This window comes from Dermacentor andersoni, chromosome 3 (genome assembly GCF_023375885.2).
Source record: "Dermacentor andersoni chromosome 3, qqDerAnde1_hic_scaffold, whole genome shotgun sequence".
NCBI lineage: Eukaryota > Metazoa > Arthropoda > Arachnida > Ixodida > Ixodidae > Dermacentor > Dermacentor andersoni.
Genome location: NC_092816.1, coordinates 146692119 through 146709252, shown reverse-complemented (window position 1 = coordinate 146709252; position 17134 = coordinate 146692119). Strand labels below are relative to the sequence as shown.

The window sequence follows — 17134 nt, the reverse complement described above, 5'->3', positions numbered from 1 at the left end:
TTTTCTACAAATGGAGCAATTGTCAGACCATGGAACAAAAAGGCCTTTGCTGTGTAACCATGGCTTCACGGGTAGTGTGCCCGTATGCAGTTGGAAAAAGAAAGATTTCATTGAAGGTTTCACCGGCATTCGCGTAATACGCTTGAGGACGTCACGCTCACGGCCCAGCTGGTACAACCCACGGTACACAGGAATCGGCAAAAAAACATCAAGCAGGTCTTTGTATAAGCGCTTACGTGTCACACTCGTTAGGTACTCATAGGAGAATCTTGCCTTAAGAATCTGCACCGAAGGTACAACTTCTCGTAGGTAACTAGATAAGAGTGCTGGCCTCAAACAATACGTTGATATTACGTTGTCTGGCAAGGAATCCTGTAACCGCACTTGGATTACAGTTCGAAGAAAAACGTCAGCCTGTTCACGCAAGAAAAAAAATCTCGCCACAATCTGCCTGAAAAATAAATGTGATAGTCCCAAGCCCCCGTTTCTAACTTGATGAAAAAGGTTGCAACGGCTCATGCGCTCCCAAGTGGACCCCCAGATAAAAACTGCAAATACCCTATTCAGTTTTTGTACAGAAACTCTAGTATTTCCTATCACCTGCAGCACATAATACAAGTTAGCAATTAGAAACACATTACAAACAGCGGCTCTTGAAAACATAGAAAAATTATGTCCCCCCCATTTTTCTGTCTGTAACTTAACTCTTGCTGCTTCATCTGCCCAATAGTCCTTGCTATCCTTATAGTGTTTCAGTGGAACTCCCAAATAGCTATCCGGTGTGGTGTTCCATTGTATGCTGCACAACGTGTCTGGAGCGTGTTCCCAGTTGCCATGCCAGAAGCCAAAACATTTTGACCAACTAATCACGCTTCCTGTTGCTGTAAAAAAATCCTTAGCCTCTTGTACAACTTCACGCACGCTTCTTTCATCTTCGCAAAATGCTGCTATATCGTCAGCGTAAGCAAGGACCTTAACTTCAGTATTGAAAAAAATGTAGCCCCGAATAATCGGATTTGCAAGTACTTTTAAACAAAAGGGTTCGAGGTAAAGATCAAAAAGGAGGGATGATAAACAACAGCCTTGTTTTACAGAAGTTTCAACGCAAATACTTTCACTCAGTTTCCTATTAATCACAAGTTTCACTGTACATTTGTCATGCACCATTTTCACGCTCTCTAGAACTGAAGATCCTACATTGACATGGTTCAGTATAAGGAACAATATTTCGTGCACGACTCTGTCAAATGCCTTATTCAAATAAATCTAGTTGAAGCATAGCAACTCGATCCTGCATGGCATCGCAACATTCAAGAACAGTTCTTGCTACATGGATATTTGTAAGAATAGATCTTCCTTTAATTCCGCATGTCTGATGCGGACCTACAAGGGACTTTACAACACTTTGGAAACGGCGATACAAAACTTTCACGAAGACCTTGTAATCAATATTCGTTAAACTTATCGGTCGGTATGTTTCTACTGAAAGCAGTTTGACCGGGTCATTAGTTTTCGGAATGAGTATGACGTGGGATGTTCGAAAGAACGGTGGTAATTAGTTTCTTTTCATAGCACTCTTCAATAACTCGGTGTAGAAATTCTGCCATTTAACTTTTGAAGAACTTATATACAGCTGCCCCGAGACCATCTGGGCCAGGTGATTTACCAGGACTGAGATCGTCTATGGCCGGCTCAACTTCTGCGACTGTTACTGGCCTTTCAAGTGACTGTTTTGTCTCGTCACCAAGACTAGGCATGAGCGGTAGAAAAACACTTCGAAACGTTTCAGTATCGCATGCTTTATGACTAAAACGTTTTCTGTAATATTCAACAAAGGCACGCTCTATCATTTCACTCTCTCGAGTAACGTTATTTTGAAAACTGATTTCGCTAATTTCCTTCGATACTGCATGTCTCTTCTCATCGCTGAGCGCGCGCTTTGTGGGCGTCTCACCCAACCATAGCCGCTCGCACCGCGCCCTTATCATTGCGCCGCGATGCTTTTCTGTTTCTATGATCTCAAGCTTCGCCTTTACTTCTTTTATTTTTTTCGAGAACAACCCGGGCTTAGCATTGTCTGCGCTGACCATGTAATCTAACTCAATATGCTGCTTCTTTTCTTGCTGTTTTTCTTTCTGCCTTATTAAACTTGCTCTTTCCAAAGCGGCGATCTCGAACTCGATCTTGAACAGTTCCCACACCGGTATAAAATTACATGTTTGATTCAGCTGCATACTGTTTATATATTCCTTTATCTTTCCAACAAAAATTTCATCCTTTAGTAATTTGTTGTTGAATTTCCACAACTCCCAGTTGAACTTTGACACTTTTTTCTTTGCACCTAAAGTAATCATGACTAAGCAGTGATCACTAAAGCTCACATGATGCGTATGGTACTGGGAACACAAAGGTACAAATTCAGCAGGCACATAAATTCGATCCAATCTGGCATGAGACACACTCTGAAAGTGAGTGTATTTTGCTTGGCCTTCGTGCGTCAACACTAAGCCAATATCTTCGAGTTCATTCTTCTCAATCATTACGCGTAATACTTCTGCACTTTTATCTCTATGATTTCTGTTACTAGATCAATCTTCAGGTCGACATACGCAATTGAACTCGCGAAGAAGTAATACACTCCTTTCCCCTTCTATACAAGGTCGCACAGTATTAAAAAAATCTTGCCGCTCATTGATTCTATTTGGTGCATAGACACAAACAGCATGCCAGGCAATTTCAGCAAACACAAAATCACAAAATACTAGCCGGCCATTTTCATTACTAGACACAGATTCAATAACCCCAATGCTTTTTCGAATAAAGATAGCACAACCACCGGACCTACCAACTGCATGACTCACGCATACATTATATCTGCTACGGAAGACTTCAACCATTTTATCAGTAAGTTCTTCACTCTCGATTTTGATCTCTTGGACCGCTAACAATTCTATATCACTTTCTAAGAGAATGCGGCTTAGCTGATATTGCCGTCTTCGTGTAGAAAGGCCTCTTGAATTAAAAGTTGCGATGCGCAAGGCATTTTTAAAGTTTACCGCCATATCAAGTTGGGATTATTGCCAATTTACTCACTTTTTTTTACGTCAAACAGGGATATGGGCTGACAAGGCTTCCATGTATGTGGCCGTTCCAGGGTAATAACGCGAACAAGTACTCCGCTGACTGAGCGGGGTTGTACGAGGGAAGAAAAAAAGCAAAAAAGAAAAGCCGCCGCTAAGACTTAAGGCGGCAGTTTTCAATTAGTCCGTCGGGCCGGCGCAAGGTTTGGCGTTGGCTTGAAAGACTGCCGTCTGGACGTTGCAGCCTTTGTGGGAGGTTCTCCGGTGCTTGTTACATCACCTCTTGCAGAGGTGTCTCCAATTTCCTCTCGGGTTCTCTTTGCAGGTCCGCTGCCAGACGCTGCCATATCGACATCTGTGGAAATTTCCTCTGTGGCTTTCTTGTTTTCCGGAAGAGAATCGCTGCTGTGGTCTTGGGTGTCGTTTGCGTCTTCTTTCGGTGTGTCCTTGCTCACTACGGCAGCGATAGGCCCAGGGTTTTCCTCACTACTCGGCTCGTTGGCGTCTCCGCCTTGGGTGTGCAGAGGCACTGCTGCCTCAGTCTTTCCTTCCTCGCCATGTTCTCTGGTAGCTTCTTCTGCATCAACTGCGTCAATCATGTGCTCGGAAACCAAATCCCTCCGGGCTGGGCCTGCTATGCTGGCGTAGGAGCGCACGCACTGGGTCTCGTCGTGGCCGTAGCGACGACAGAGCCCGCAACGTGGAACACGGCAGTCCTGACGTATGTGGCCGATGCCGCGGCACCGGAGGCAGAGCGGAGCTTTGCCTGGAACGTGGACGAGTGCGACATATTCAGCAACACACAATTGATGAGGCAACTCTTCGATGGTGACGCCCACTTTCAGTTTTAGTGTTACGGAGCGCGTTGTTGATCTTTTATCAACGCATCCTTTCACCTTCCATTTCTCTCTTGTGATTTCAGTCACCTTTCCGAAGACCGCCAGAGCCGTTCGCACATCGTCGTCCGGCACACCATGGAGTAGCCAGTAGAGCTTCAGGCGTACTCCTCTGTCGTAGGGGTCTATAACCATGCAGCGCTCATTCTTGACATTGAAGGTATGGTATGGTATGGTATGGTATGGTATTCCTTTGCGATGGCGCACACCCACTCTGGGGGTTGGCCAAGATTTGGATGAAATTAGGCTATCTTTATTAAAAACTGAAAATGGTAAAGCTAACTGGAGGAAATGAACAAAAATAAAATGTTTAAGAATTCAAGACAATCTCTTTGTAGCAATTATAAAATCCTCCACGGTTGAGCAAATATCCCTGTGGCACTGTCCGAGAGAGGAGGCTCCTAGAGAAAGGATATTAATAATTGAAAAGCTCAAACCGAGCTGTGTAAATCTTGATTCTAGATTTTTTCTTAAAGAAGTGAAACGGCGGCAGAATAAGAAAAAATGATCTATTGTTTCATCTTCTCCACAGACTGGGCACAGAGGGGAGGGCACCAGACCAGCCCTGTGACGATAGAAGTTTAATTTTGGTATTCGACAACGTAATCGGGTAAAGATGACTTCAGTTTTTCTGGTGTGAAAAGAATTTTTAGGCCAAGGTAATGGGAGGTGTCGATATTTTTAAAATTTGCTACAGCTGGGTTCAAAAAGTCTTGAGTAATTGTATATCTCCTGAATCTAGTGGTCGTCAGGTAAGCTATTGTAGGAAGTGATGGTAATACAGGGCCACTGAGGGCCGCTCTCGCGAGGCTGTTAGCCATTTCGTTCATGACTAATCCTTTATGTCCAGGCACCCAAAGCAATCTAATTAAATTTATGTGGGCAGGCACTAGAAAATGAAATGTACGTAAAAGGTTAGTGACACCATTTGCTGTGAGCGAGGAACAAAAGGATAAAGAAACTGTAATAATTACTGCCGCCGATGTTGACAAATTTAGTTTGCGTAAGGCTAGGACCACAGCTAGAAATTCAGCCAAAAATACGGAATAAAAGTCCGGAATCCTGATTGCAAATGACCAGTTTAGAGCGGGAGAGAAAATGCCAATTCCAGATTTTTGTTCACACTGTGAGGCGTCTGTCGCAATGACCGTACTTATAGATAAACTCAATAAATGGTCCTGTAATAGGCCGTTTAATATATTATAAGAGAGATGTTTTGCATTATTTGGGTAGATGTCATCATATATAATTTGTAGGTTCTCTCGCACATCACAAATAGGCGGTACCTCCCAGAGACGTACATTTAAGGGATTTATCAATGTTTGTACGAAGACCACCTGTGGTGTATGAAAACGATGCCAGTGTACTCCGAAGAAAAGTGCAGGCTGGGAAATGAATATGTATTTCAATCTTGTAATAGGGGATTCATACAATTTCAAGACTGTTTGCACCGTCAGTAACCGAAATCTACACAATATTGAGGGCAACCTGACTTCTTGGTTTAATATGTTATTGGCAACATATTTCGGTAATCCGCAACACATTCGTAGGGCTTCCCGCTCAAGTAGAACAAGGGGACGTAATTTATAAGCTGGGGCACCAGAAAATAAAACACATCCAAATTCTAAAATGGGCCGCACATACATTTTGTATATCATTAAAAGTGGATCTCTCCGCATTCCGGACCAACTATTGCACAGCTTACGTAGCATACCAACTGCTCGTACTCCTTTTTTAACTATATGGTCAATATGGCCGAGCCAGTTGAGGGAACCGTCATATACTACACCTAAGTATATCACCGACTCCACTTGAGGTATAGTCTCGAGGCGATAGGATATCGATATATTAACGGGATTGTTAAGAGGGAAAACCAATATCGAGGATTTTCTAACGTTAAGTGAAAGGCGAATTTTGTTTAACCAGGTTTCTATGGCGTTGAGGTAGTTTTGTAGTCGATAATATAGAGAGTGAATGTCACTGTCTGATGCGAAGAAAGCAATGTCATCCGCGTATACGTATGTTTGTACATCTTGATGAAGAGGAATGGAACACATCAGAATATTAAATAGTAATGGTGAAGTGACAGCTCCTTGAGGAACACCTCGTGATTGATTATATATACTCGAGGAAACGCCTCTCAGACTGCAGTAAAATGTTCTTCCATTTAAAAATTCACCAATCCAGTTTGAAAAATAATTTGGAATCTCTAGATTTCGCAATATATCTAATAAAATTAAGTGTTCTACACTGTCGTAGGCTTTGGAAATGTCTAATGACACAAGAGCACCTATTTGCCTCTGTCGCCGTGCTAATTTTATTATACTTTCTAGGTCCACGTGAGCCTGCCAAATTGAACATGATGGTCGGAATCCAATTCGGCAGGGGCTAAGCAAGTCCTTGTTCTGTATAAATTTAATCATGCGGGCATATAGAATTCTTTCAATTAATTTAACCAAATTTGAAGTTAGCGCAATTGGCCTAATGTTATCTATTGTATATCCTTCCCCATGATTTTTAAGAATAGGGATGATTTTAGCAATTTTCCACGCAGACGGAATCCATGAGAAGCGAATTGAGTAATTTACAATAGCTAAAAGGTCATCAGGAGCTTCCTTAAATAAAATTCTGATCATAGTAGATGTTACCCCATCCACACCGGGAGCTGAATCTGGAAGTCACTCCACGATTTCAGCCAATTCTAACATGGAGATTTCTGTAAAATCATCTGATGTCCTTCGTAAGCGAGAACCACTTGGCAAGACAGAAGAAAATCTTATTTCTAATCCCTTCGCGATTTCTTCTAGTGATTGTTTCCTTTCATCGCTACTTAAGATTATAGAGTCAATATTAATTTGACGCGGAAGAATTTTTCTACCGCGGAGAAAACGGAACAATGCACGCTTATTTTTATTGTTAGATAAGAAATCAAAATGCTTACAGTCGAATTCATCTTTGGCTTTAGAAACTGTATGTTTAAAGACAGCTCGAAAAAAATTATAGTCACTCCAATTTTGGGGACTCTGGTTATGCAATAATTTTTTCCAAGCAGCTTTTCTCTTTCTGTAGTCTCGGGTGCATTCTTCATTCCACCAAGGACTGTAAGAATTTCTTTTATTCAATCCAATCTCAAATTGAGCCTTTTTTTTTTTTTAACTTTCCAAAGCGGTACAGATAATCGTGGTTTTTTGTTCTGTAGGCGCATCAGACAGAGATGAAAGAGCATTTCGTAAGCATTTTTTAAAAATGTTGTAATTTATGAAGGTTCGAACCTGATCACTTATGTTACCGGACGTGCAACGTCAAATACTATTGGAAGGTGATCACTGCTTGTCGAACAATCAATAGTCGACCAAGAAGTTACGGAGAGACTCGGGCCAGAGAATGTAAGATCTAGTGAAGAATAAGATCGGCCTCTAACAAACGTAATAGATCCGGAATTTACACACGTGAGGCGATTGTCCAACGACCAGTTCCACAATCGGGTGCCGCATAAATCTGTTCTTAAACCCCATGAGATATGGTGAGAATTGAAATCACCTGAGATTACAATGTCACGTCCACAAGAGATAATAACACTATCCAGTGTGCTAGTGTCCTGTACGCCAGATGGAAAATATGCATTAACTACGGTAAAAGGACAACATCCCGGGAGAACCAATTTTATAGCTAGGATTTCACACTCTGGAGTAGAAACTTGAAATGAAATTTTAGCCTTATCGCAAATTTTAGATTAGATAAGTGTAAGTAACCCGCCACCTCTTGTAGGACGGTCTAATCGAAATGACCTGTAGAATTTCAGTTGAAAAAATTTCTCAGGTTTTAGCCACGTTTCTTGTAACATAATTAAATCAGGATTAAGTTGAGAAGTTAAACAAGTTAAATCTACTGATGCAGAATATAAAGAGCGGCAGTTCCACTGAAGCACTTTTAGGGATCCTATTTTTTGGAAAGTGCCGCAGTCGAAACTGCCTTCTGCAGAATGTTATCCTTTAGCACAACACTGGACTGACTTTTCTTCGCTTTTGAGTGAGGACCGGGGGAGGAGTCTTCACTAATAGACGACATGGTTCTTTTATATGCTCGAGCATTTTGTTCTACCTCTGTCATCTCCAAATCTGTATTAATCAGATTACAAGTTGTAGGGCCCGCAGAAGAGGGATTTGAAAGTCCAATATCATTATTGCAAGGATTGGCATCTGATCTTTCATGGTTAGTTTGGTGCTCAGGATCAACTGTTTGCGTTGGTACAGGAGCTGGGCAGGTAGTTTGCATCAAATGAGATAAATGACTAGAAACGGATTGTGAGATACATTCACCAAGGCTCATTGCCAACCTTTCCATAGCTTTTGTAACTGCCTTTTCCACAGCGGCCTCTATAGTTGCAGTAAGTGATCGGTCCGTTGTAAGACTTTGTCTACCTATTATCTCCGCATAGCCAGATGACCTTTCTTTCACAATGTTTATGGCCTCCATCCTTGAGCAGCGTCGACGATCAATTATTTCAATCACCTTGAGCCCTAACAGAACAGTTTAAATAATTGGCTGGATGATTTCCATCACAGAGACAGCATCGCTCTTCTTGGGCATTACAATCACTTTGAGCGTGTTCTCCCCCACATGCGCAACAAAGTTGTCTTGATTTACACCCTGCCATACTATGGCCGTATCTTTGTCTACCTATTATCCCCGCATAGCCAGATGACCTTTCTTTCACAATGTTTATGGCCTCCATCCTTGAGCAGCGTCGACGATCAATTATTTCAATCACCTTGAGCCCTAACAGAACAGTTTAAATAATTGGCTGGATGATTTCCATCACAGAGACAGCATCGCTCTTCTTGGGCATTACAATCACTTTGGGCGTGTTCTCCCCCACATGCGCAACAAAGTTGTCTTGATTTACACCCTGCCATACTATGGCCGTATCGCCAGCAATTGCGGCATTGAATCGGACGCGACGCCAAGGGTTCAACTCTGAACACAAGGGGCCACACCTTTAGCTCTGACGGGCAGGAAGTTCCAGCAAAAGTCGCAATCACTGATTCTGTTGGGACCCGCTTATTGTCTACCACTCGAGTGCATCGGTAAACAGCAATTACTCCAGTCCCAGACAATCTCTCAAGTGTTTCAGCGGGAGAAAGGTCAGCATCGACACCTCTGACTATTCCCTTAGTGCAGGCGAGGTGAGCAGGGATGAAGGCACTCACCGGTAATGACGCGAATCACGAGCACTTTAGCAAATCCGCGACACAGGACTGGTCTGGCTATCGACACACGATACCTCCGCGGCCGAACTGCCTCACTTCCGTGATGGTCTGGTATGAGGAGGTAGCAGCTTGCAGGGATTTCTGGCTCGCCTGGGGTTGGTCAGACGTATAAAGCCTCCAGTTGAAGGAACCAGAGCCACCGGGATGTTGCTCACACCACTGCGGATGAACAAATCTAGAGGTAATTCATCCGTTGGAATAGAAGCCGCCCATGGGGACAAACCCCTGCCTGGGGAGTTTTTGGACATCAGCCTAGGAAGAAGGTGGCGTTAGAATTAGTGAGAGCTCAAGAAATAAGATTAGTGCAGCCTAATATCACCCAAAACCTGGCCAAGTGACAGAAGCCGCAGCGAACGAGCAGCGAACGAGCTTGTTCGCAGGGGTTGAAGGTGTCTGCAGCCAGTGTCTTCTTCTTTCCTTCCTCGTCCTTGAACGTCACTGCCCACAGGTGATTCATTTGGTACGCCCCAAGGGCAACCACCTCCGGCAGCAGTGAAAGACGGTCGAGTGCGTCGCGGAAATGCTCGCAGCGATACGGCCTTTCCTTCAGGCAACCATGCAAAAAAACAGTCTTCAAAACAGAATCACCTGTGGGCAGATGCGGCAAAACAACCTGGTAATCTTCAGCCTGCTTGTCAGAAGACCTAGTTCCGCGGCCATTGGCCGCTGTAACCGCTCCGAGGGAGCACATGCTTGCACGACTGTTCACTGTGGTGCTTGGAAGTGTAATAGACCATGCCGGAGGACGGGAAGCAGCAATGAGCCCCTCCAACTTACTCGAAAGAAAGCGCGAAATAAAACAAAATATTATAGAAGACGACGGCAAAAAGCGAACTATTTCCGACACCGGGAATCGAACCCGGGCCTCCTGGGTGAGAGCCAGGTATCCTAGCCACTAGACCATGCCGGAGGACGGGAAGCAGCAATGAGCCCCTCCAACTTACTCGAAAGAAAGCGCGAAATAAAAAAATAATATAGAAGACGACGGCAAAAAGCAAACTATTTCCGACACCGGGAATTGAACCCGGGCCTCCTGGGTGAGAGCCAGGTATCCTAGCCACTAGACTGCATTTGGCGCGCGAGAATGGCAGGATACCATGTCGATAAAGATGCGCAGCCTGCACGAATGTATTTCAGAGAACAAATGCACTGGTTTGTCGCCCTCCATAAAGCGACAGAGGAACCACCCGAGCGGCTCCCAAGAGTAGAGCCGTTGGTGTATTTGCGCGAATTTTGATCAGACTAAGCCAGTACGATACTGGTTGAATACGTGCACACACAGCAAATGTATATTGTACTTTGGTTTTCGTTACAGTGATTACTCTCTATTGTGAAAAATTATGAACCAGAAATCTGGCAACAAAGAAAAAAAAACTAGACCATGCCAGAGGACGGGAAGCAGCAATGAGCCCCTCCAACTTACTCGAAAGAAAGCGCGAAATAAAACAAAATATTATAGAAGACGACGGCAAAAAGCAAACTATTTCCGACACCGGGAATCGAACCCGGGCCTCCTGGGTGAGAGCCAAGTATCCTAGCCACTAGACCATGCCGGAGGACGGGAAGGAGCAATGAGCCCCTCCAACTTACTCGAAAGAAAGCGCGAAATAAAAATATTATAGAAGACGACGGCAAAAAGCAAACTATTTCCGACACCGGGAATGGAACCCGGGCCTCCTGGGTGAGAGCCAGGTATCCTAGCCACTAGACCATGCCGGAGGACGGGAAGCAGCAATGAGCTTTTTTTTTTCTTTATTGCCTTTTCACAAACGCAAACAAAAAGATCAAATACACGACATGTACATATTCTAAAAGCACCAGCCACAGCTCGGCCAGTGTAAGGTGTCTAAAAGGGCTTCACAGAAGCCAATTGGTCTAGTACAGGAAGCCATTCCGGGGCTTCACATAGCGCTCTGAACAAGTCGCGTGTGTATATAATGCTCTCAACAAAATAGTGTCTTGCTGAGTGAGCCTGTATATGACCATGCCTGATGTCCATTCTCGTCTTCCACACGCTATGCATGCAAAGCAGCATTAGCATATCACTCGGCACTTCCCCTGTTTTTGCACGTGGAAGAAACCGGATTCCAAAAGGGCTTATCGGCAATTCTTTTTTAAGTGTTCTTTGTAGGACGTCCCACAGAAATACGGCGTCATGGCAGTCAATAAAAATATGCTCAATTGTTTCCGGCTTATTACAGATTAAGCAGTTTACCGACCAAGGTACAAAAAGACCTTTGCTTAGTAACCATGGTTTTACAGGGAGAGTGTCGGTATGTATTTGAAGAAAGAACGTTTTAGCAGAGGGTCTCACTGGCATTCTTTTAACGCGCTTTAGCACATCGCGCTCAAGACCTAGCCTGTAGGTAGCTCGGTAAACCGGTAATGGTAAAAATACATCGAGAATATCAGAATACAAACGCTATTTTGTGACATCACACAAGTATTCATATGAAAACCTAGCCTTGAGCAGGCGTACAGAAGTAACCACTTCACGCAAATAAGGACTGAGCGGTCCAGCTCCGAAAGAAACAGATGACACGACAAAGTCAGATAGATAATCCTGCAATCGTGCTTGAATCACAGTTCTCAAAAACACATCAGTTTGGTCCCGCACAAAGAAGAATCTGCTCACCAGCTGCTTGAAAAACAGGTGTGAGAGCCCTAGCCCACCATTTTTCACCTTGTGAAACAAATTGCACCGGCTTGTGCGCTCCCATTGCGATCCCCAAATAAAGGTCGCAAACACTCGGTGGATTTTTTGAACCGAAGTTTTTGCCACGGCCATCACTTGCAACACGTAGAACACTTTTGCAATTAAAAACATATTACAAACGGAAGCTCTTGCGAACATTGAAAAGTTATGGCCACCCCATTTATCGGTAGCATTTTTGACGCGTTTATTTTCCTCAGACCAATATTCATTAGCGTTGCGGTAGTTATTTAGCGGGACACCGAGGTACTTTCCGGGGGAGACGCTCCAATTCATATTACAGTACACCTCGGGTGTGCTCTGCCAGTTGCCATGCCAAAATCCAAGGCATTTCGGCCAACTGATCACGCTACCAGTTGCTGTGCAGAACGCCTTAGCAACACTGACAACTTCCTGCACGCTTCTAGCATCAGTGCAAAACACGGCTATGTCGTCCGCGTACGCTAAGACCTTAACTTCACTGCTGAAAAATGTGTAGCCTCGAATACATGGTGTTGCAAACAAACGTAAACAAAACGGCTCCAAGTATATCGCAAAAAGTAGAGGGGACAATGCGCATCCTTGTTTCACACTCGACCGCACAGGAATTGACATACTTAATTCTTTGTTGATCACTAATTTGGCTGTGCAATCATGATACACCATTTTAACACCTTCAGTAATTACAGATCCAACATTTACGTGCTCGAGCAATAAAAACAGAACTTCATGTACAACTTTGTCGAACGCTTTATGTAAATCTAGCTGAATCATAGCTACGCGGTCATGCATTGCGTCACAACGTTCCAGAATACTTCTTGCTATGTGTATGTTTGTAAAAATTGTTCTACCTTTAATGCCACAGGTTTGATGCGGGCCAACGAGGGACTTAATAACGTTTTGGAGCCTTCTTGCTAACACTTTCATGTATATTTTATAATCTGTATTCGTCAAACTAATGGGACAGTAGGACTCAACTGAAAGTACTTTTGCAGGATCGTCAGTTTTGGGGATCATTACTACGTGCGCTGTCCTGAACGAGAGAGGAGCTTGATTTTTTTTCATAGCATTCAGCGATCACTCGGTGTAAAGCCACTGCCATTTCTGCCTTAAAAAATTTGTATACGGCTGCACCCAGTCCATCTGGCCCAGGTGACTTGCCATTACCCAAGTCATCGATTGCCGCTTCAATTTCGGCCACGGCAATTTCAGATTCCATTGATTCTCTAACCGTGTCCTCTAATCTTGGCATAAGAGTTAGAAAGTGGGCTTTGAAGTACTCGGGGTCATAAATTCTTCCTCCAAGAAGTTCGGTATAAAATTCAACAAATGCACGTTTTATCTCTTCGCTTTCTCGTGTAATTTTGTTGTGATATCGAATTTCATTTATCTCTTTATTTGCAGCATGCTTCTTTTCTTCACTTAGCACACGCTTAGTGGGCGTTTCGCCCAGCCATAACTTTTCAGTGCGCGCCCTTATCATTGCGCCGCGGTACTTATCTTCGTCGATCAACTCGAGTTTCGCTTTCACCTCTCGTATTTCTTTTTTAAACGCTCCAGGCACTTCATGTTCTACCCCTAACATGTACACCAGCTCACTGTGTAACTGTTTCTCTTGTTGCCTTTCCTTGTGACGCAATACACATGCTCTATCGATGGCAGCAATTTTAATGTCGCATTTAAACTGCTCCCACACTGATATGAAACAGTTGGTTTCCGTATGCAGGGCATTTGAAAGATACTCCTTGGCTCTCGTGACAAACAATTCATCTTGCAGCAGTTTTTCATTGAACTTCCACAGGAACCAATTAAACTTGACACTCTTTCGTTTTTCGCCAATCGTAATCGAGACCAAACTATGATCGCTAAAACTGAGATATTGTGTTTCATAAGAGGAGCACAGTGGTACAAACTTTGCCGGTACGTATATTCTATCAAGCCTCGCATGGGAATCACCTTGAAAGTGCGTATACCGTGCTTGGCCATCTCGCGTCATTGCATAACCAATGTCCTCAAGCTCTCTCTCAATTACTATCGCGTTCAACAGCTCAGCGTTTCTATCGCGTGCTTTGAGGCTCGTCGTTTTATCTTCAGCTGTACAGACGCAGTTGAAATCCCCAAGAAACACAACATGTCCTTCTGTTTTCAAAAACCCTTCAGCATACTTAAAAAAATTTCGCGTTCATGAATTTTGTTCGGTGCGTAGATGCACACAGCGCGCCACAGTAGTCCAGCAAAAATAAAATCACATACGATAAGTCTCCCACTTTCGCAGGTGGACACTTTTTCTACAACCGATATGCTATTGCGAATAAAACTGACGCAGCCTCCTGACCGTCCAACAGCATGGCACACACATACACTGCATCTAGATCGAAAAACTTGAACCATTTGTTCTGTTTGCTCCTCCCTCTCAATTTTTGTTTCTTGTACAGGCAGAAGGTCAACGTCATTCTCTAAAAGCATGCGACTAATCTGGCATTGCCGCCCGCGCGAACACATTCCTCGCACATTCAATGTCACAACGCGTATGCTATATTTAAAGTTAGCCGCCATCTCATGGGGTTGCTTCGCCAAGCGTCCTACTCACATCGAAACTGTGGGGTTCTTGTGGTCATCGTTGAAGGCCGCTGGACGGGTCCTCCGCTAGGGCGGAGGCCTTTTAGGCGCCACCCTACTGCCAGGCGGCACGTTCGGCTTCGGTTTAAGCAAAGACCGCCGCGTAGTCGATGCCTTCGCTGGAGGTTCGCCGGTGCCTGACGCAGTAGTTATTCCTGTAGTGTCAGTGTCTTCGTGAGCACGCTTTGCGGCGATGCTTCCGGCCATGAGCATCTCGACGTCCGTTGCTTCCTGGCCGACTTCTTGCGGCAGTGACGATGACGCGCTTGCTGCCTTCACGCCTGCGTCACATGTTGCAGTCTCTTGCTTCGTTTCCGGGGCTGCAGCCAAGGGCTCACCCCCCAGGTTCGCTTCCTGGACAGCTCCTGGGGAGGGTTCAAGAGGCTTTGCAGGAGTCTTCGCCACATCGTTGTCCTCCCTGCTAGCTTCGTCATCTGCGGCGCCCATCAGGTGTTCGGATACTACGTCCCTTTGGAGTGGGCCTGTAACGCTGGCATAAGAGCGCACACATTGGGAATCATCGTGGCAGAAGCGACGACAGACCCCACATCGTGGAACTCGGCACTCTCGCCGGATGTGTCCGACGCCACGGCATCGGATGCAGAGCGGCGCTCTGCCAGGAACGAAGACGAGCGCCATATCCTCAGCAACACGCAGTTGGTGTGGTAGGTCGTCCACAGTGAGGCCCACATTTAATTTACGCGTCACCGAGCGGGTGGTTGATCCTTTGTCGATGCAGCCCTTGACCTTCCACTTGTCTCTGCTGATTTCCGTCACTTTTCCAAACGGCGCCAAAGCCACTCGCACGTCTTCGTCCGGTACGCCGTGAAGCAGCCAGTATAGCTTCAGTCGGACACCTCGGTCGCGCGGGTCGATGCACATGCAGCGGTGGTCTTTAACGTTGAACGCTTCAGCTCCTAATATCTTCCTCTTGCCTTCCTCGTTCTCAAACGTCACTGCCCACAGGTGATTCATTTAGTATGCCCCGAGGGCAACCACTTCCGGCAGCAACGAAAGACGTGCAAAACTATCTCGGACATGCTCCACCTGATACGGCCTGGCTTTCACATCGGCATGCAAAAAAAAAAAACGGTGTTTAAAACAGAAGCACCTGTGGGCAGATGAGGCAGAACAACCTGGTAATATTCAGCCGGCTTTTCAGTACACTTGATACCACGGCCCACACAGGCCGCTGAAACCGCCCCTACAATGGAGCACATGATAGCACGTCCGTACGCTGTGAAGGCCGGAAGAGGAATGACTAGACCACGCCGGAGGACGGGCAGCAGCAATGAACCCCTGCAACTTGATCGAAAGAAAGTGCGAGACAAAACAAAATATAGACAATGACAAAAAGCTAACCAAAAATATTTCCGACACCGGGAATCGAACCCGGGCCTCCTGGGTGAGAGCCAGGTATCCTAGCCACTAGACCATGCCGGAGGACGGCCAACACCAATCAACCCCTGCAACTTGATCGAAAGAAAGCGCGAGATAAAACAAAACATAGACGACGACAAAAAGCTAACCAAAAATATTTCCGACACCGGGAATCGAACCCGGGCCTCCTGGGTGAGAGCCAGGTATCCTAGCCACTAGACCATGCCGAATTTTTTTTTTTTTCTTTATTGCCGGATTTCTCCTCGTACAATGGACAGGCATTCTTGCTGGAATTCGACATACATACACTTAGGTTGTATTGAAAACGAGACTCGTACTTTTCTCGTGTTGTTAGGTTAGTACGGCTCTTGGGTTAGCAACTGATCAAACACAGGTAGCCATACAGGAGGATCGGAAAGTGTCCTGTAGACGTCGCGGACGTACATAATAGCGTCTCTGAAGTACACTTTTGACGGTTGTGATTTAACATTCTCGTGTCTTACATCCATTCGCGTCTTCCATACACTGTGCATTGTCAACAACATCAGGAGATCACACGGCACGTCTCCTGTCTGATCAAACGGCAGAAATCGAATCCCGTGAGGTGTAAGTGGAAGTTGCTTTTTGAGTGTCCTTTGTAAAATGTCCCACAGAAAAACAGAGTCTGAACAGTCTAAAAATACGTGCTCGATGGTTTCGGGCTTATTGCATATTGTACAGTTAGTACTCCAAGGAACAAAAATACCTTTTTCTTTAAGCCAGGGTTTTGCAGGGAGCGTGCCGGTGTGAAGAAAGAAGAAAAACGTCTTGGTCGACGCTCTAACAGGCATCTTTTTAACGCGACTCAAAACATTACGTTCTCGTCCTAGTACATATAAGGAACGATAGATCGGCACAGGACACATCACATCAAGCAAGTCTCTGTACAACTTTTTCTTTGTAACAGCCGAGAGATATTCAGTCGAAAAGTGGCTTTTCAAAATACGAAAAGCATCAACGACTTCTTTCATAAACCCTTTCAATGGAACATGATTAGTAGAATACGATGACACTATGTATTCAGGTAATGCCTGGCTCAAAAACACTTGACAAATACTCTGCAGGAAAGCATCGTTCTGTTGCCTCAAGATAAAGAACCGTGTAACAACTTGCTTAAGAAATAAATGCGATAAGCCTAGCCCTCCGTGAAATTGACCG

At 44.8% G+C, this 17134-nt stretch overlaps 5 non-coding genes across 5 annotated transcripts; all 5 read right to left on the bottom strand.

The window, feature by feature from the left end:
- Window positions 1–10084: 10084 nt before the first annotated feature.
- Window positions 10085–10156, bottom strand: TRNAE-CUC (transfer RNA glutamic acid (anticodon CUC)). The gene has a single exon. It is a non-coding gene; the product is annotated as a tRNA-Glu (tRNA).
- A 574-nt stretch (window positions 10157–10730) lies between these two features.
- TRNAE-CUC (transfer RNA glutamic acid (anticodon CUC)) lies at window positions 10731–10802 on the bottom strand. Its single transcript has one exon. It is a non-coding gene; the product is annotated as a tRNA-Glu (tRNA).
- A 91-nt stretch (window positions 10803–10893) lies between these two features.
- Window positions 10894–10965, bottom strand: TRNAE-CUC (transfer RNA glutamic acid (anticodon CUC)). Its single transcript has one exon. It is a non-coding gene; the product is annotated as a tRNA-Glu (tRNA).
- Window positions 10966–15928: 4963 nt separating this feature from the next.
- TRNAE-CUC (transfer RNA glutamic acid (anticodon CUC)) lies at window positions 15929–16000 on the bottom strand. The gene has a single exon. It is a non-coding gene; the product is annotated as a tRNA-Glu (tRNA).
- Window positions 16001–16095: 95 nt separating this feature from the next.
- Window positions 16096–16167, bottom strand: TRNAE-CUC (transfer RNA glutamic acid (anticodon CUC)). The gene has a single exon. It is a non-coding gene; the product is annotated as a tRNA-Glu (tRNA).
- Window positions 16168–17134: the final 967 nt, after the last annotated feature.